Below are 20,314 nucleotides of genomic sequence, written 5' to 3'. Positions count from 1 at the left end.
ACCACGTCGTTCCAACGCTCCATAAATCTACCCAGTCACTTCCAATGACGACTGTATCATGACAGCTAATTATTTCCATAATCAGATGATTCTTCGCCGCCGTTATCTCCCCTCTCTCTCGCCACACACCCGTTTGAGCAAACCTCTAAACGCTCCCTCCGGATTGGTCTGATCTAATTTCAGTGTGGGATTTCAGGAATCTGGTCCTCGTCATCATCAGACACGCTGCACCGCGGTTTTGCTAATCAGATAGAAACGACGCTCCCGCCTACCTGTCACAACACACATGGTAAATCATTCTTTATAAAGATTGAACTATTTTACGGATGGATATTTCAATTACTGAGAACTGCATTCACCCTGGGTGGTTTTTACACTGCAAAAACCAAAATCTTACCAAATTGGTCTAGTGTCTAGTGAAAATATCTCAGTAAATTTGAAATAAGACAAAACTAACTTATGAGTAACTTTCCAGCAAAATTAAGGAACCTGATTTAATTCAATAATTCCTCAATGTTGATGAAAAAATACTAGTTCCCCTGGCAGATTGATTAACATATAACATGATATTTTTCCCATGTTATAAGTGGAAACTATCTGCCAATGTAAGTAGAACTTTTTCATCAATATTAAAGATTTTTCACTTAAAACAAGCTCCCATATCTTGCTGAAAAGTTACTTGTAAGTTAGTTTTGTCTTCTTTTGGCTTATTTCAATTGTACTTGTATTTACACTAAAAATAGACCAAAACATACTTGCTATGATTTTGTGTTTTTGCGTTGAAAAGGAAAGATTTCAAAGCAAACAGATCGACATTTGTGTGGGTAAGTAGCTCTCAACATTACGCTGCAAAAACACAAAATCTTACCAAGTATTTTTGGTCTAGTTTTTCAAGTAACTCTTCAGCAAAAAATAGAAGCTTGTTTTAAGTTAATAAAGTACTTGTTCCATTGGTAGAATGTTCCACTCCGCCGTTACCTAGCAACCCCAGCCAAGCCCAACCCGTTACCTAGCAACCCAGTACTAGTTCCACTGGCAAAATATTTCACATATGACATAATCGAAATAATCTGCCAATGATAATAGAATTTTTTTTCATAAATATTAATGAATTGTTGACTTAAACTTCTATATCTTGCTTAAATGTTACTTGTAAGTTACTTTTTTATTATTTCAAGTGTACTAGGATATTTGCACTAGAACTAGACAAAAAAAATACTCGGTAAATTTTTGCAGTGTAGATCTAATGTCAGCCAGATCAATCCTATCAGTCAGGGAAAGCCGAGATTTTAAATAAATCGTCATTAATTTATTGGAAAAAGCACGTAATAATAAAAATATTCCAAAAACTATTAGAAATGCTGTCTAAATTAAATCATACACAAGATTTGAGCATTTATGCAAATATGTATCATTATTTATCATAACTCAAGCAACAAAACTCATATGCAGTTTGTATATTACTGTAAAAATGAAAGCAGGAATGGTTGATTTGAATCTAAAGCACCACCAGTTAAAGTTTGTTTTTTGTGGCGGACACGTCATTTTCATTTCCAAGGTTTCTGCTTTTCTTTTATTAATCTGATGCTCTGGATAAAAAGGAGCAGAATTTGTCCCTCAAATTTCTGTGAAAACTGAAGAAAAAAACCCCTGAAAAACAAAAACTGAATAAAACAAAACAAAAACACATAAAGAGAAACCCTGATGGATTCAGTCCTATTTTTAAAAAATGAAAAAGAAAAACAAAAATTACTCTAAAAAACAAGACTGACCTCATGTTATTACAGCAGCTCTACAAGGTTTCTCCTCATTCTTACTTGGGAAAATATGAGCTTTTATGTTTAATTTGATATTTTAACATCTCATTTGTGCTTTGTAGCTCTTTATGCAGCTCCAGTTTGGTTGATGCTTTGTTCAAGGCTACAAACTTAGTTTTAAACTGTTTATGTCTTTTAAATTAAATCTTGTCTTTTAGTAAACGGTGCTAAACAAAATTTGATTTAATACAAACATAAAAACTCTGCATCATAAGCAATAAGCTAAATTGTAAAGCAAAACAAAATGTTTTCATTAAAAATGGTTTACTAAGATCTTCATAGATAAAACTGTAAACAGAAGTTTCTCACAAACACGTTTTGAAGTTGAAAACTGAAACTGGTTCTGTGTCTAATATGTGTAATAATCCAGGACACATAACTTCTGGGGACAGATTAAAAATAGGATTACAGTAAAGGACGCACTTTCTCACCGCTGTTCTTCTCTGTTTTCCACGTCTAAAACTTAAAGAAGTTTTATATTTAAAAATGACATCATCAGATGGACAAAAATATAAAGTTAAGTGGAAATTTTGGTATTTTAAGGAAGAAAATGGCAATAATTCATATAAGTAACAAAAATAACTAAATCAAACAAAGGATTTTTTTCCAAATCTGTTTCTTTCAATAAAAAACTTCAGAAACTTTAACTAAATTTACAGGTGTGCGTCTGTGTCAGGTGAATGTTTGGTTAAAACATGTTTGTTTTTCATTCAGAGGGAAGAAAATCCAGAAATTTTACTCAAGTGAGAGTAGAAATACTTCATAATAAAATTATTCAACGTAGTAAAAATACTCCTAAAAGTAAATTTTTTCAAAAAAAGTTACTCATAAACATAACTAGTTACTACCCAACTCTGCTGTAAGCATGCCGGGTTAGTGTCAGAAACTGCTAAACAGTGTTGAAATTTAAAAGCTAACGTTCACTGAATTTTATTAGTGATAATCAATGCAAGCAGAAAGAGTCATATTTCTTATTTGATTGGAAAAACCCTTAACTTTAAGGGTTTGTTTCCCTGATGATTCAAAAGGAAGTAGATTTCTGATTTCTTTTTGACCCAGACTCTAAAACTTGGTCCCTTTAAATAGAAAATAACAGCAGGGAGATGTCCAGTTGGTAGCTGTGCAGATTAGTGAGGGATGACCGTGGAGTGGCTGGGTGGGCTTCGGTCTCATCTCGGAGCGTTGAGCCGAGCCAAAGCAGACACCCACAGGAAACCCGACACTCCCTGCCCTTCCTCAGCTCGCCTAGTGATGAAATACAAACTGCAGGGAGACCAAGAGGAAGGAACAACGAGCCTGGCCTCAGTTTACCCTGTGGGAATCCCTTCCTCCATCTTTTTTTAAAAGATGAACCCAGGCTAACTCCTGTCAGAGAGTTTGTTTCTGATTTTAAGACCAAACTTTGCGTCCTCTTCCTCCACTTCAACTCACTTTTCTCTTCTTCATCCAGAGAAACACATTGGAAAAACATGAGATTAAACTGGTAAATTGCTCTTCAGGTTCTTCAGGATTTTTGAAAGGTTACAGTTACTGTAGATATTGGCACAAACATCAGTATTGGCCAATATCAGTCATTTTTTAACATATTGGCATCAGAACGATAAATAAAACTGGGCCCATATGAACAGCTTGATATTTATGTTTATCTGTTTGTGGTGGGGTATTTTTTTCCAAAGGTGTTGAAACGATAGTAATATACATACAATATCGGTAAATATTGGTTATCGGCCATAACCGACATATAATATCAGATATCGATCGTTACTTTAAATCAGACACTATTTTTACAATTACAATGACATAAAAAAAGGAAAAATCAAAATGCTCTCCTTGGAAGTGTTTCTTTTAGCACGTTCGCAAATTAGGATCGTGCTATTTACAGATCATAAATGATATTTGACTGATTTCATGGATTTTTGTGGAATATTTGCACATTTTTAACGTGTCTCATCCCCATCACACTAAGAGCTTTTATTTCTGTAGCAGCGGGCCCACTTCACCACCGACTGATGCAACGGTGATGTAATGTTTTTGTGCCAAAAGCATTTCATGGATGCTCAAAGCAACACTTTGAAGCTTAAAGTGTCACGTTGTTTTGTCTGGTTAATTATTTTCCTCCCTTCCTGCTCTTGTTTTTCCTCCCTTTGCTACGGTTTCCTCCACCCAGTCCCATCTCCGCTCTGCAGTGACCCACTTTGGGTAAGGAGCCTCGGACTGACCTGCTTTAGATAGAGAGCTGGCTAATTATAACAGGCTCGTATTAATACGACCGGGGAATTGGTAAATACGAAACACACGCGCGCTCAGATCTGTGCAAAAAGCACGTGTTCAACAGCGAGCGGATAAAGAAACACTCTGTGAAACACCTCCTCCGCAAACAGATCGTTTCCGACATCATAAACAGGCCTGCTACACCTCGGCATCCTGACTCATCATATATATAAGAAGATGTAACACATGAGTCATGTTCATCACTTCAGTTGCATGGTAACACTGATACATGTTACCAAGATATATTCAGTTATGACCATGAAAAGTCACTTAGGAAGAGGATTTGTTGAATATTTTAAGTTCTGATTGTGCTTAGAAAGTCAAACTATTTATGGGATGCTTCATAAAAATTAAGCAAATAAAGATTTGTGGTGCTTCTATAACAAACTTCCAAAAAACTAAAACCAGCTGAAGCACTGAGTTCCTTTAAATAAAGACTAAAAACCCGCCTGACCCATACTAAATGAAACATTGACCAACATGGGTAATGATTTTGTTGATGGCACACATCAAAATGTAACATTTGTCCCACTGTTGACTGTAAGATGTTTTCTTTATAAGTTTGTAATTTTGTGTTTTTATGATGTAAAGCACGTTGAACCACCTTGCTGCTGAAATAGACTTGATTGATTTATTGACAATAACCAGCTGGATTCTACAACTGCTAAACTAAGCTAACATTAAAAATCAGATTATAACCCAGCTACATTCACACAGCTTATTTAGTAACAAATATATTGCTCTTAAATAATAATTATATCTAAAGCACTTTGAACGGCCTTGTTACTGAAATGTGCTATACAAATAAACTTGATTGATTGATAGATTGAAAGAGAATAAATGCTAAATTTTTAATGGAAGTCAAAAAGTCCCGTAAGAGGACAAAAAAAATGTTTCAGAAAAAGTAGCCCTTGCCTTTACCTAGCAGGGTTTTTATACTGCTACAGTTAGCATTTCCTTATCACCGTTACATTTTAAAACGCTGCTATATTATTAAGTATTTTAAGGCGATGTTATTAAGAGGCACCGTGAAAAGACTCACTTACGGCTCTGGAGTTGCAAATTGTAGGCTTGTAATCTATAGCTAACATATTAGCATCGATTAGCAATGCTTATGGACGACTTGCATGTTGACGTTTTACATCCGGAAGTTTCGCGCATGCGCACAACGCTGGGGGACGAGCTGATTCTTTTACTTGCCATCCGTAGCCGCGCTGCTACGGTATTATTAGTTCATCGCAATTCGCCACAGCAAAGGGGAAAATAACGCAGAAAAACGCCACTATATGTTTCAGCATTCAACATCAACAAACACTCAAACATTTCCCACACAAATAACAAAACATTCAATCTGTTACAGTTTTATGTTTTTAGGATTAATGCTTATTTTACGGTCATTAATAAGTGATCTTTGTGGTAGATTAGCTACCGCTGCTATGAGCTAAGCTAACTCAGCGGTGGCTGATTAGCTCATTTAAACACCTGCTCTACCGGTATGTCAGAGTTGGTGTTTATGTCGCCTTTTTACACATTTTTTTAACTGAACCGAAACACACCGAATCCAACATCACATCTGCATGTTACGCTAGTCAAAGTAAATTAAGAATGACGGTCTACGTCCCTCTACCTGGCTACTTTTTTCTTAATTAAAACGTTTTACTGACCTTGTTATCTAGTTGTCATGGAGTTGCAAAACACTGCGTCCCTTTTTCTCTTTCTCTTGAGGTGTACATTTAACAATTAGCGCGTTGTGCTGACAGTTTAACAGCTAAACCAACGTTAGTCACCTTCACCCAGCAGCTTTTTGCCCCCAGCAGGGAGAGCTTGAGCGCGTGACGTCACGCTCCGATCGGCTACTTTTAGCAAGTTAGCTTTCTGTAAAGTAGCTCTGCAGAGGAAGGAAAAGCACATTACATAGCTAAAATATTGCCTTTTCTGGTTATTATTAAATGAAAAAGGGGACTTTGTACAATGCCCAAGATAAGTTATGATTTAAACAAGTAACTAATTTAAACAAGCTAACACTGTTAGCTAAGCCAGACATAATTAGCGTAAATATGATGGACTCTGGTGAAAAGTAGTTAAAATAATAACTGCTAATAGTTTCATTTTTGTGCCAACGCAGAAACCCTCAAGTTAATATGAAACAGTATTTAAGTTTTCTAAGTAAACTAACTACTTTAAGTGTTTGTCTTTGGCTATTAAAAACTCAGTTTTGCTAATAGCTACTGCGCTTTCAGTTATTTGTTGTCCTGTTATTCAGCATTTGGCATCATTTTAACAACTTGTTTTTTAATGTATTAGTCGCCTAATGACTCGCATGCAAAGTAAACAATAAACTGTTAAAGAAAACAAGAATGAATGTGTTACACTTAAAGAAGAAGTTCACAGTGAGAGATACCAGAAGCTGAAAGAAACAAATCACAGCTTCCACTGTTTCGTATATTTTGATATGTACCAATTATTGCAGCTGGTTTTGGTTTTTGGCTTTTTGTTTGTTAGACATTCGCTCAAAGCTGAACAAGCACCAGAGAATAAATCAAACTTTCAGACCCACAAGTTGCTTACAGCTACAGATGCCACAGAGCTGAAAACAGTGACTGTCAAAGCGACCATTAGGTCATCAAAAGCTTTAATTTAAAACACCTTAAGACGCAGCACACTCTGCACAACACAGCTAACCAGGGCGCCTGCCTGGAAACACATGTTGATGTCACAGTATTGTTTCATCCCTGTCCTACTTTGCTTCGACTTTGTGACTAGATTTTCCAGTCACAAATTTCCTGTGGCCAAATTGAACCTCAGATACATGCACTGTGACACGGTTATAAAAATAAACTTATTACTCATTTGCTCTGGAAACTACATTAAAGCACCGGTGTGCAACAGAGCAGCGTGTGTGTTTGTGTAGATCTGCAGTTCAGTGGGTTCCCCAACTGCCTCCAGGGTTGCCAGATCTGACGGACAGTGTCCTAAAAAAACCAACCAAAACATTTAATCTAATGAAATTCACTTTAACAAAGTGAGACTTTAGTTTTTTGTCTTTTTAAATCATGAAGTTGCCCTGGGATTTCGGTTTTACAACACCACTACATAGTGACACTTGATTAACCAGTGACTAATCACTGATGATGTCACGTTCGAGAGATTCTAGAGATTTCTAAACAAATTAACTAATAAGTAAGGTTGTCGAGCTATTAAAAAAATTAATCAGATTAATCACACTCTAGTCCTGTAACTAATTTTGTAAGCTTAAAATATAAATATGAACGCAGTTGTGCAACTTCCTCCTTCTGTCGAACTCCAACCAATTAAATTGCAGATTTTTTGTCGCAGAAAGCAGGTCATGTCGTCTCCCAGTATTCAACAGAAACTACACATGCACACCAGTAGTAGCAAACTTGTTCAGATAGATTTTATTTTCTAGTTCTTGGGTGTTCTATCCCCTTTCTGATGCCGCCCTGGGCAACTGCCCATATCAAAAACCTCCACTGTATCCGCCGCATTTCCAAAACTTGTTTTACTGTCTCAAACCAAACATGTGAATATTCTCAGTTTTACAGGTTTTTATATTCAGGAAGGTTTAAGGGAAGCCATTTTGTTTAAAATATTCATTTAGAAACTCTCCGTTCATTTCCTATGGAGCCTGTGCGATGAGGCGACAGTCGCCTTTTCTCATCCAGCCGGTGAAATTCATACATGTAAAACGTGAAGTTTGTACAAGTAGACGTGACACAAAACACAAGAAAGCTGAAAAATGTCTAACTTCTGTTGCAGGAGTGAAAAACTTTCACCTTTCGATACCCGTTATCTAGGCAACGCACTACTGCTACCTCGGTAACCCTCCACTGGTGAGAGGTTTTCAGGTCAAAATAGGTAGTTTGATTAATCTGCACTATGTAATATTAACACATTAACATTTTTGGATTAATCACATGTGCTGAACGTGTCGATTGTGATCTATCAGTCGATCATAAAGGTGGTGTGAGTAGATTGCATGACAGCCGCCTATCATTTATCCAGTCACTTTATTGATATATGGAGTGGCCTTAACAGCTGCTGGTAATGTTTCCTTTACTTGTTATAACAAAAAGAAGAAACAACTTTTTCTGACACTTGTATCACTTAGCATGCACAAACAACACCGCTAAGTTCAGCAAAAGTAGCTTGTTAGTGAATTAGCTTCAATTTTTAGGCCTCAATTTTTCTCTTAAAGTTAAGAAAAAGTGTAAAAATAAGTGAGGGAGCTGAACCAGGAAGATATAACTTTATTTTCAATATATTTATAAATAAATAAATGTTTTGTATTTTTATAGTAGGTAGAACATTTTGACTTTATACAGTAGGTACTCACTGAAAAAGTGAGTACCCCTGTGTTAACACGTTAATCTTGACAGCCCTACTGATAAGCTGCATTAATTTATCGGCTCTGATTTCCTTGGTTTTGGGAGATTGGTAATCAGCCAATACTTGCATGTGAAGCAGAGGTTTAAAAATCAGCCACTGTCCTCAAAAAAATTGTATCGGCCAAAATTGGAATCGGCAGGTCAGGCTTTTTAAAGATCGTAATCGGCAATCAGCCAGAAAACAGCAATCGGTGCACCCCTACTGCTAAAAATTGCAATAACACGGCATTTTATTAACAGTTTTGTGCTTTGAGAGAATTTTCCTCTAAGCTTTTCTAAAAACCCTCCAAATGTTGTGAAATGCAGCCCAATTTTCAACAACCCGCCCAAAGCTGGTTTTTTCCAGCCCAACCTGGCAACACTGCCGGCTGCTGCGACGAGGGTCTTTGTTTTCACTCCTCTGAGCGTCTCTCACACACACAGACGCAGGAAGTCCCCACACTTCCTTTAACGAGAAGACACAAAAAGAAAGGAAAAAAAAGGCCACTGGCTGGTTATCAATGGAAGGAGCTTACAGCATGATCTCAGAGCGAGTCCGCAGAGACTGCGCTCCACCTTACTGTGTGTGTTTAGACAAAACCGAAGCAGATGCAAAATCCGTGGAAAAAAAAAAAAAGAAACGCATTCAAAATGAGGTTCTGGAGCTGCAGCGTTTGTTTACAATAAATAATAAATCCTTCTCCACCACGACGTAACTGGATGTGTAAACAGTCCAATCTGTTGCTAAGGCCCCCAGCAGACCCAGCAGGCCCAGAATAGGCTCGCCAACGTCGGGGGGGATTGAGCGCTCAAATCCTGGGATCTGGTGTCCTCAGGCCTGCAGAGGCCAGGCAACGCGGCCGGACAACACCAGATTCTCCACTTCATCCTCTTTCACGCAAACCAGCATGAGACATTTAAAAAAGAAGATAGTTTCCTTTTTAACAGTATTTCACCAAAAACACAAAACCTTACCAAGTAATTTAGATTGAATTTCTAGTATAAATATCACAATCAGAATTGTTGTTGTTGTTGTTGTTGTACACAACAAAAGCACAACAAAATTTAAAACGCAGCAACTCTCAAAGGCAAAGCAAATAATTGAATAAAATAATAATAAATAAGTATATCTCAATAAATTTAAACATATAGTAGGAACACAGAACAACTGTGAAAATATATGGAAATAAGATCAAACTTAATTACAAGTAACTTTTCAGCAAGATATTAAAACTTGTTTCAAGTAAATAATTCCTAAATATAGATGAAAAATTAGTTATAGTTCCTCTGGCAGATTATTTAACTTATAACAAGACATTTTCCACATGTTATAAGTGAAATAATCTGCCAGTGGAACTACAACTGGGTTGCTAGGTAACGGGCTGGGCGTGGCTCAGGTTGCTAGGTAACGGCGCAGTGGAATATTCTACCAGCGGAACCTTTATCAATATTAAGACGTGTCTGACTTAAAACCAGCCTATCTATCTCGTTATAAGTTAGTTTGTCTTATTTGGAGTGTGCTAAGAAACTAGAAACTAGACTAAAAATACTTGGTAAGATTTTGTGTTTTTTCAGTATTAATTCTGTTTCAAACCAGCTAACTACACAAGCACACTGCACAGCTTTTCGGATTTATTTTTCCACAATTTGGCAAAACTTAAGTAGAAAGAGGGCAGAACGATACGGATGAAAAACATCAATGTTGAAGCATATCTGAAAGACTACCAGACCTTTCTTGTTTTATCCACAGTCTTCACTTCATGCCAGTCTTTTTTCATTTTTAAACAGTTAAACTTGTTTTATTTCAAGTGTACTAAGATATTTGTACTAGAAATTCAACCAAAATTACTTGGTAAGGTTTTATGTTTTTGCAGTGCATATCATTTTATGGCGTACTTCAATGAGCATATCACAGGTCGGGCCGGCATGTTGACAAACGGTGCTTTGGTTGTTTTGTATAGAATTGGCAAATAAATTTGTACAAAAATGACATTTGAATTCAAATTTCTGAAATAAAAATTCTTCTTCAACAAGAAGATTTAAATGGAGTTAAGACTTTTATCATCCAGTTTTTGGTAGAAAGAGAGAAAAACAATAAATCGCGCAAATGGAAATTATTGAACTAATTTTATTTTATCATGCGATTAATTTATTTATTGTTTTTGTCATGACATATGTTGTGTCGCTACATGTTGTAGTTGATGCAGCTTTTACTATTAAATTGTTTGACATATTAGTAAATTAACACATGTAGTTCCTGAACGAGGTACAAAGAGTTGGACCGTTATTTTTCACAAACATTTGACTTCCAGGCGTCCATCTTGGATGTGTGAGGAGGATTTTATGAAAATTTACAAATAAAAACAGCAAAAATGGAGTTAAATATGAGCAGAGGTGGGTAGAGCAGCGAGAAACTGTACTCAAGTAAGAGCAGCACTACTTCAACATATTTTACACAAGTAAAAACAAAAAGTAGCACGGTAAAAATTTAACAGAAACTGCAGCTGTGTGTCTGTGTCTGGTGGATTTCTGGTTAAAACATGTTTGTTTTTCATTCAGTGGGGAGAAAATCCAGAAATTTTACACAAGAGTAGAAATAATTCATAATAAAATTACTCTAGTAAAAGTAAAAATACTCATATAAGTGATATTTTTTTTCAAGTTACTCAAATTATTGTAATTGACTAAATATAACTAGTTACTACCCAACTCCGAATTTAAGTAGACAAACATAAACATAAATAGCAGCAATCACAGTTTGATAAATGTAGAAAATAAACCGTGTTTTGGGGGGTAAAAGGAAGAAATGTTGATCCGGTTTGATGTTGATCCTGTTATTCAGCATTTGGCATCATTTTAACAACTTGTTTTTTAATGTATTAGTCGCCTAATGACTCGCATGCAAAGTAAACAATAAACTGTTAAAGAAAACAAGAATGAATGTGTTACACTTAAAGAAGAAGTTCACAGTGAGAGATACCAGAAGCTGAAAGAAACAAATCACAGCTTCCACTGTTTCGTATATTTTGATATGTACCAATTATTGCAGCTGGTTTTGGTTTTTGGCTTTTTGTTTGTTAGACATTCGCTCAAAGCTGAACAAGCACCAGAGAATAAATCAAACTTTCAGACCCACAAGTTGCTTACAGCTACAGATGCCACAGAGCTGAAAACAGTGACTGTCAAAGCGACCATTAGGTCATCAAAAGCTTTAATTTAAAACACCTTAAGACGCAGCACACTCTGCACAACACAGCTAACCAGGGCGCCTGCCTGGAAACACATGTTGATGTCACAGTATTGTTTCATCCCTGTCCTACTTTGCTTCGACTTTGTGACTAGATTTTCCAGTCACAAATTTCCTGTGGCCAAATTGAACCTCAGATACATGCACTGTGACACGGTTATAAAAATAAACTTATTACTCATTTGCTCTGGAAACTACATTAAAGCACCGGTGTGCAACAGAGCAGCGTGTGTGTTTGTGTAGATCTGCAGTTCAGTGGGTTCCCCAACTGCCTCCAGGGTTGCCAGATCTGACGGACAGTGTCCTAAAAAAACCAACCAAAACATTTAATCTAATGAAATTCACTTTAACAAAGTGAGACTTTAGTTTTTTGTCTTTTTAAATCATGAAGTTGCCCTGGGATTTCGGTTTTACAACACCACTACATAGTGACACTTGATTAACCAGTGACTAATCACTGATGATGTCACGTTCGAGAGATTCTAGAGATTTCTAAACAAATTAACTAATAAGTAAGGTTGTCGAGCTATTAAAAAAATTAATCAGATTAATCACACTCTAGTCCTGTAACTAATTTTGTAAGCTTAAAATATAAATATGAACGCAGTTGTGCAACTTCCTCCTTCTGTCGAACTCCAACCAATTAAATTGCAGATTTTTTGTCGCAGAAAGCAGGTCATGTCGTCTCCCAGTATTCAACAGAAACTACACATGCACACCAGTAGTAGCAAACTTGTTCAGATAGATTTTATTTTCTAGTTCTTGGGTGTTCTATCCCCTTTCTGATGCCGCCCTGGGCAACTGCCCATATCAAAAACCTCCACTGTATCCGCCGCATTTCCAAAACTTGTTTTACTGTCTCAAACCAAACATGTGAATATTCTCAGTTTTACAGGTTTTTATATTCAGGAAGGTTTAAGGGAAGCCATTTTGTTTAAAATATTCATTTAGAAACTCTCCGTTCATTTCCTATGGAGCCTGTGCGATGAGGCGACAGTCGCCTTTTCTCATCCAGCCGGTGAAATTCATACATGTAAAACGTGAAGTTTGTACAAGTAGACGTGACACAAAACACAAGAAAGCTGAAAAATGTCTAACTTCTGTTGCAGGAGTGAAAAACTTTCACCTTTCGATACCCGTTATCTAGGCAACGCACTACTGCTACCTCGGTAACCCTCCACTGGTGAGAGGTTTTCAGGTCAAAATAGGTAGTTTGATTAATCTGCACTATGTAATATTAACACATTAACATTTTTGGATTAATCACATGTGCTGAACGTGTCGATTGTGATCTATCAGTCGATCATAAAGGTGGTGTGAGTAGATTGCATGACAGCCGCCTATCATTTATCCAGTCACTTTATTGATATATGGAGTGGCCTTAACAGCTGCTGGTAATGTTTCCTTTACTTGTTATAACAAAAAGAAGAAACAACTTTTTCTGACACTTGTATCACTTAGCATGCACAAACAACACCGCTAAGTTCAGCAAAAGTAGCTTGTTAGTGAATTAGCTTCAATTTTTAGGCCTCAATTTTTCTCTTAAAGTTAAGAAAAAGTGTAAAAATAAGTGAGGGAGCTGAACCAGGAAGATATAACTTTATTTTCAATATATTTATAAATAAATAAATGTTTTGTATTTTTATAGTAGGTAGAACATTTTGACTTTATACAGTAGGTACTCACTGAAAAAGTGAGTACCCCTGTGTTAACACGTTAATCTTGACAGCCCTACTGATAAGCTGCATTAATTTATCGGCTCTGATTTCCTTGGTTTTGGGAGATTGGTAATCAGCCAATACTTGCATGTGAAGCAGAGGTTTAAAAATCAGCCACTGTCCTCAAAAAAATTGTATCGGCCAAAATTGGAATCGGCAGGTCAGGCTTTTTAAAGATCGTAATCGGCAATCAGCCAGAAAACAGCAATCGGTGCACCCCTACTGCTAAAAATTGCAATAACACGGCATTTTATTAACAGTTTTGTGCTTTGAGAGAATTTTCCTCTAAGCTTTTCTAAAAACCCTCCAAATGTTGTGAAATGCAGCCCAATTTTCAACAACCCGCCCAAAGCTGGTTTTTTCCAGCCCAACCTGGCAACACTGCCGGCTGCTGCGACGAGGGTCTTTGTTTTCACTCCTCTGAGCGTCTCTCACACACACAGACGCAGGAAGTCCCCACACTTCCTTTAACGAGAAGACACAAAAAGAAAGGAAAAAAAAGGCCACTGGCTGGTTATCAATGGAAGGAGCTTACAGCATGATCTCAGAGCGAGTCCGCAGAGACTGCGCTCCACCTTACTGTGTGTGTTTAGACAAAACCGAAGCAGATGCAAAATCCGTGGAAAAAAAAAAAAGAAACGCATTCAAAATGAGGTTCTGGAGCTGCAGCGTTTGTTTACAATAAATAATAAATCCTTCTCCACCACGACGTAACTGGATGTGTAAACAGTCCAATCTGTTGCTAAGGCCCCCAGCAGACCCAGCAGGCCCAGAATAGGCTCGCCAACGTCGGGGGGGATTGAGCGCTCAAATCCTGGGATCTGGTGTCCTCAGGCCTGCAGAGGCCAGGCAACGCGGCCGGACAACACCAGATTCTCCACTTCATCCTCTTTCACGCAAACCAGCATGAGACATTTAAAAAAGAAGATAGTTTCCTTTTTAACAGTATTTCACCAAAAACACAAAACCTTACCAAGTAATTTAGATTGAATTTCTAGTATAAATATCACAATCAGAATTGTTGTTGTTGTTGTACACAACAAAAGCACAACAAAATTTAAAACGCAGCAACTCTCAAAGGCAAAGCAAATAATTGAATAAAATAATAATAAATAAGTATATCTCAATAAATTTAAACATATAGTAGGAACACAGAACAACTGTGAAAATATATGGAAATAAGATCAAACTTAATTACAAGTAACTTTTCAGCAAGATATTAAAACTTGTTTCAAGTAAATAATTCCTAAATATAGATGAAAAATTAGTTATAGTTCCTCTGGCAGATTATTTAACTTATAACAAGACATTTTCCACATGTTATAAGTGAAATAATCTGCCAGTGGAACTACAACTGGGTTGCTAGGTAACGGGCTGGGCGTGGCTCAGGTTGCTAGGTAACGGCGCAGTGGAATATTCTACCAGCGGAACCTTTATCAATATTAAGACGTGTCTGACTTAAAACCAGCCTATCTATCTCGTTATAAGTTAGTTTGTCTTATTTGGAGTGTGCTAAGAAACTAGAAACTAGACTAAAAATACTTGGTAAGATTTTGTGTTTTTTCAGTATTAATTCTGTTTCAAACCAGCTAACTACACAAGCACACTGCACAGCTTTTCGGATTTATTTTTCCACAATTTGGCAAAACTTAAGTAGAAAGAGGGCAGAACGATACGGATGAAAAACATCAATGTTGAAGCATATCTGAAAGACTACCAGACCTTTCTTGTTTTATCCACAGTCTTCACTTCATGCCAGTCTTTTTTCATTTTTAAACAGTTAAACTTGTTTTATTTCAAGTGTACTAAGATATTTGTACTAGAAATTCAACCAAAATTACTTGGTAAGGTTTTATGTTTTTGCAGTGCATATCATTTTATGGCGTACTTCAATGAGCATATCACAGGTCGGGCCGGCATGTTGACAAACGGTGCTTTGGTTGTTTTGTATAGAATTGGCAAATAAATTTGTACAAAAATGACATTTGAATTCAAATTTCTGAAATAAAAATTCTTCTTCAACAAGAAGATTTAAATGGAGTTAAGACTTTTATCATCCAGTTTTTGGTAGAAAGAGAGAAAAACAATAAATCGCGCAAATGGAAATTATTGAACTAATTTTATTTTATCATGCGATTAATTTATTTATTGTTTTTGTCATGACATATGTTGTGTCGCTACATGTTGTAGTTGATGCAGCTTTTACTATTAAATTGTTTGACATATTAGTAAATTAACACATGTAGTTCCTGAACGAGGTACAAAGAGTTGGACCGTTATTTTTCACAAACATTTGACTTCCAGGCGTCCATCTTGGATGTGTGAGGAGGATTTTATGAAAATTTACAAATAAAAACAGCAAAAATGGAGTTAAATATGAGCAGAGGTGGGTAGAGCAGCGAGAAACTGTACTCAAGTAAGAGCAGCACTACTTCAACATATTTTACACAAGTAAAAACAAAAAGTAGCACGGTAAAAATTTAACAGAAACTGCAGCTGTGTGTCTGTGTCTGGTGGATTTCTGGTTAAAACATGTTTGTTTTTCATTCAGTGGGGAGAAAATCCAGAAATTTTACACAAGAGTAGAAATAATTCATAATAAAATTACTCTAGTAAAAGTAAAAATACTCATATAAGTGATATTTTTTTTCAAGTTACTCAAATTATTGTAATTGACTAAATATAACTAGTTACTACCCAACTCCGAATTTAAGTAGACAAACATAAACATAAATAGCAGCAATCACAGTTTGATAAATGTAGAAAATAAACCGTGTTTTGGGGGGTAAAAGGAAGAAATGTTGATCCGGTTTGATGAAAGGAGGTTCTGGAATGGCGGCTCGGAGCTCTGGGGAGTCGGAAAATATTCATCTCCCTTAAGCAGGGAGAGTTAAGGGGGTGTGCAGGCTTTGTCTAACACCCCCCCCCCCCCCCCCCCCGGTCTTTTGTTGGAAGGTAGCACGCACACACACACAAACCAACACACACACCCCCACAGACACACACACACACACACAAGAGAGCGAGTGCAAAGCTCTCCAGCCGTGAGGCTCTGACCAGCTGTCTGCGCTCTAAAAGACGGCCTTCGTCACTCAGAAACAAACACAGCGAGCAGGAAATGTTTCTGCTTCATCCTTTTCTCACATTTACCGTCGCTGATTCAGTTATTCTACTTTTTTATGTTTTAAAAGATTTAAATTTTTCACCTGTCTTATTGTCAGAAAGACCAAACAAACTTGAAAGTCCGAAGTCAAATTTTAACTGAGTATTTTTGCTTGTTTTATTTGACTTCCACCGTACTGAACTGCATCTAACACTGTCTGCAATAATTCTTTGAATACTTGAGTTGGAACAACATTTTTTTTAAAAAAAGCAACATCTTGCTGCATAATTTCAGTTTGAAACAAAGGCGCAGGACGAGCCAATCGGGGGAAAACATGGCGGCTAACAACAATAGCTTAACGCGGTCACTTTGTTTCTCTGCGAGTGTGAGAATCGGTATTGTTGGGAGCGTTTCGGAGGCGGGGGGTCCTTCCAGTCGCCCTCTCTCTTTCATCACAGCCTCATCCATATTCATGGCCGCCCTCATCGCTCTCCTCGCCTGCTAGCCGCCGTCAGCTCTGACCGACCGCCTGCTCAGCCAATAGCGTCCCTCCTTTCATGAGAACATCGCCAACCTCTCTGTTCACCCCACCCTGTTCAATCCCTTCGGGTTTTTTTTTTTTTTTTTTTTTTGCAATTTGACGCATTGGCTTAAAAAACAGCTAGACGGTGAGGAGGAAACGGAGGAGAGGGAGAAGATGTTGCTGCCGATGGTGGCTTTATCATCGATCGGCCTAGGAAACGGTTGTCGAGCGAGCGTCGTCGACAGCAACGACGGCGGACAAAAGGATGGAAGGGCGTGATTAGCGTGGACGAAGAGGAGAGAGTGAAGAAAACAGGCGTGTCGCAGAGGAAAAGCAGCGTTTGTGTTCACAGAAACGCCTCGAAACGATCCAAACTGTACAATTAATTCAATATATCCGATTGCTAGACATGTAATTATCATGTAATTACCACATATTCACAGGTAATACCACCAGCCTGTCATGACAAATTTAGCCAGACAATAAATTGGCCCAGATGTTATTGCGATAAACGATAATATTGTCATTTTGAGACCATTTTTGAGTGATAAACTTTAAATTTTAATGAATATTTAACACTGGAACTGGAAGACATTTCAAATATCCAAATTGTAAAACAATAAATAAAATTAATTATGAAGTCTCTGTAAACAGGAAATGGCCAGTTGAGACCAAAACACCAGACTGAAGACATTACCATATATCTTTCTACGAATCTGTATACACTGCAAAAAAACTAAATCCTACCAAGTGCAAATATCTAAATACACTTGAAATAAGACAAAATTAACTTACAATTAACTTTTTAGCAAGAAGTATATAGGCTTATTTTCAGTAACTCCTGAATATTTATGAAAAAGTTATACTTCCATTGGTAAAGTAGTGCACTCTGCCGTTACCTAGCAACCCCAGCCCGTAACCTAGCAACCAAGTTCCGGTTCCACTGGCAGATTATTTCACTTATAACAAGGGAAAAATGTCTTGTTACATGCAGTACTTTCCTTTTTCATTGATATCTATGGATTATTTATTCAAAACAAACTCCTACGTCTTGATAAAAAGTTACTTGTAAGTTAATTTGATCTCTTTTCAAGAGAACTAAGATATTTGGACCAAAAATACTCGGAAAGATTTTGTTTTTGCAGTGTATGTGTTGCCTTGTATTGCCTTAATCATGTTGATTACTACAAATTTACTTAATGTTAAAAAGTTGGATCAATGTGAAAATGGCTGCCAAAACCCCCCAAAGACCAGCGCAAGAGAGAGCAGAACATCAGGAAAAAATAAAATAAAATTAAGATCAATATCTTCAAAGACCCGAAGTCATACAGCCAGGACTCAACACGATCGAGTGTGTGTGTGTGTGCTGTTAATCCATCATTTCCACGCCTCCCTTCATCTCTCTCATTAAACCTGGGCTCTGCTTTTTGCAGGTAGTTGGACATAAAACACAGCGACAGACTCACACATGCAGAAACCTTCAGTCTGTCACTTGGCAAGGGCGTTTCAAGGTCGCAGCCTCTTTCTTCCCAACAACAGCCAGCCCGTCCATTTACTAAATGAATGCACTATATCTTAGAGGACGGAGAGCAGACGTACAGACTGAAATAATTAAATAGAAAAAGTAAGCGCAGGGCTGGGAATATGTACAAAAACCTGATCCCTAATCAGTTTAATAACCTCAAAATTCAGACGTTAAACTTGGATTCAGTCACATAAAATGTTCAATTCCTGAAATTAAAATGAAAAAAAGGAAGCATTTTGTGTTACATAAGAGTTTTTAAAGGCTTATGCAAGCTGTTTTTTCTACCTAAAACCTACATTTGTTTTAAAGCTCCGGACTGCCGGCGGGAAGTGTAAGGTTCTGCAGCTAAAAGGCTAATGCTAATGCTTTCTGCTAGCTTTCTAGTGTCTTCTGGGTGAGATCGTGCCCTAAGCATGATGGGAAATAGGTCAGAACTGAGGTTATTCCAGTTAACTAAAACTAACAAAGTAACAAAAAGTGAAATTGAGAAAACATTTTTGTTAACTAATTAATGGGTGAAACGATGACTAACTAGAACATTGTGTGTTTATAAAACTAACTAAAACATGTTGAAGTTATGGATATAATATCCTTTGTTTTTATGCTTATGACTCTATTATTCAGCCTTTTGAACTGATGTGAAATTGATTTTTTTTACATCGACAGTGGCTATGCTACTAGCGGCTATGCTACGCTAGTCCACAAGATGGCAGCCGCAAAAGTTGGGAGAAAATGCCAGAGTCAGTTGGTTGTTCAATAATAACTGAATACGAGTTTTAAAGAATAACATCTTCTCTTGGGTATTTACTGGAACTGGTGCAGAAAATTATAAACTCATCAAATTATCAAGTCTTTTTCATTCATTAATATATTAAATTTTTACTTTTAATTCCTTGTCTACTTCCTGACCAGGGTTATAATAGTTTTGGGTTTTTCTTTATAGTTAATTTTTACTCATTATGATTTTTTTGTTGGTATAATTCAGTTAGTTTTGCTACTTTTTATTAGTTAAATATGGTTTATTAATTATAGTAGTAGTTTTGGTTCATTTTCATGTGCAAAATTCAAAAAGGTTAACATATTTTGTTTATGTTTAGTGAAATAATCTGCCAGTAGAACTAGAAATTGGTTGCTAGGTGACGGATTGGGCTTGGCTGGTGTTGCTAGGTAACGGTGCAGTGGAATATTCTACCAGTGGAGCTAGAACTTTTTCATCAATATTAAGGAATTATTTACTTGAAACAAACTCCTTTTTACTGCTAAAAAGATTCTTATGAGTTAAATTTGTCTTTTTTCACTATTTGCAGTAGAAAATACTTGGCCAGTTTTTGTGTTTTTGCAGTGAAGTTGTCGCTCCTTCAGTTCCAACAGGCGAAACTGGATCAAATATTAACGGTGAGCTGATTAAACGTCTGATCGCTCCATGATGAATTCCTTTAATAGCGTGGGGGACGGGTGGCGGGCGCCTGCTGCGTCCTGCTGCCCGGGCGGGGGGGGGGAACACGTAAGAGCGGCGGAGGGTCGGCGGATTAGCCGGCTGACAGTGGGGTGGGGGATGTGGAGCGAACTCACTGATCTTTTCCGTCTATAAGATCAGCCTCAGCTTTTTCTGTTTTGGTGAGCAACTGGGATTTATGAGCAACTGGGGGTTGATGGGATGGGGCGCTGGGGCGGTCTGGTGTCGTTTCTGCTCTCTCACTGCTGACCCGCCTTTTTAAAATTTTT

The 20,314-nt window shown here is 37.2% G+C and overlaps 1 protein-coding gene across 5 annotated transcripts in view; it reads right to left on the bottom strand.

Moving 5' to 3' along the window:
• The window catches only part of nova2 (NOVA alternative splicing regulator 2), a 93,722-nt gene that overhangs the window by 64,835 nt on the left and 8,573 nt on the right, over positions 1-20,314 (bottom strand). Inside the window, exon 1 of one of the 5 annotated variants that reach the window (XM_027999493.1) lies at positions 5,753-5,905. The exons of 3 other annotated variants lie outside the window; for them this stretch is intronic. The gene's annotated coding sequence lies outside the window, so the exon portion shown is untranslated. Of the gene's footprint in view, positions 1-5,134; positions 5,254-5,752; positions 5,906-20,314 lie in introns of those variants that run through there. One more of the 5 variants, XM_027999494.1, reaches the window with a different exon arrangement.

Source organism: Xiphophorus couchianus, chromosome 18 (genome assembly GCF_001444195.1).
Source record: "Xiphophorus couchianus chromosome 18, X_couchianus-1.0, whole genome shotgun sequence".
In the NCBI taxonomy this organism is placed as follows: domain Eukaryota; kingdom Metazoa; phylum Chordata; class Actinopteri; order Cyprinodontiformes; family Poeciliidae; genus Xiphophorus; species Xiphophorus couchianus.
The sequence above is the reverse complement of the archived record's forward strand: the minus strand, read 5'-3'. Positions and strand labels throughout refer to the sequence as shown.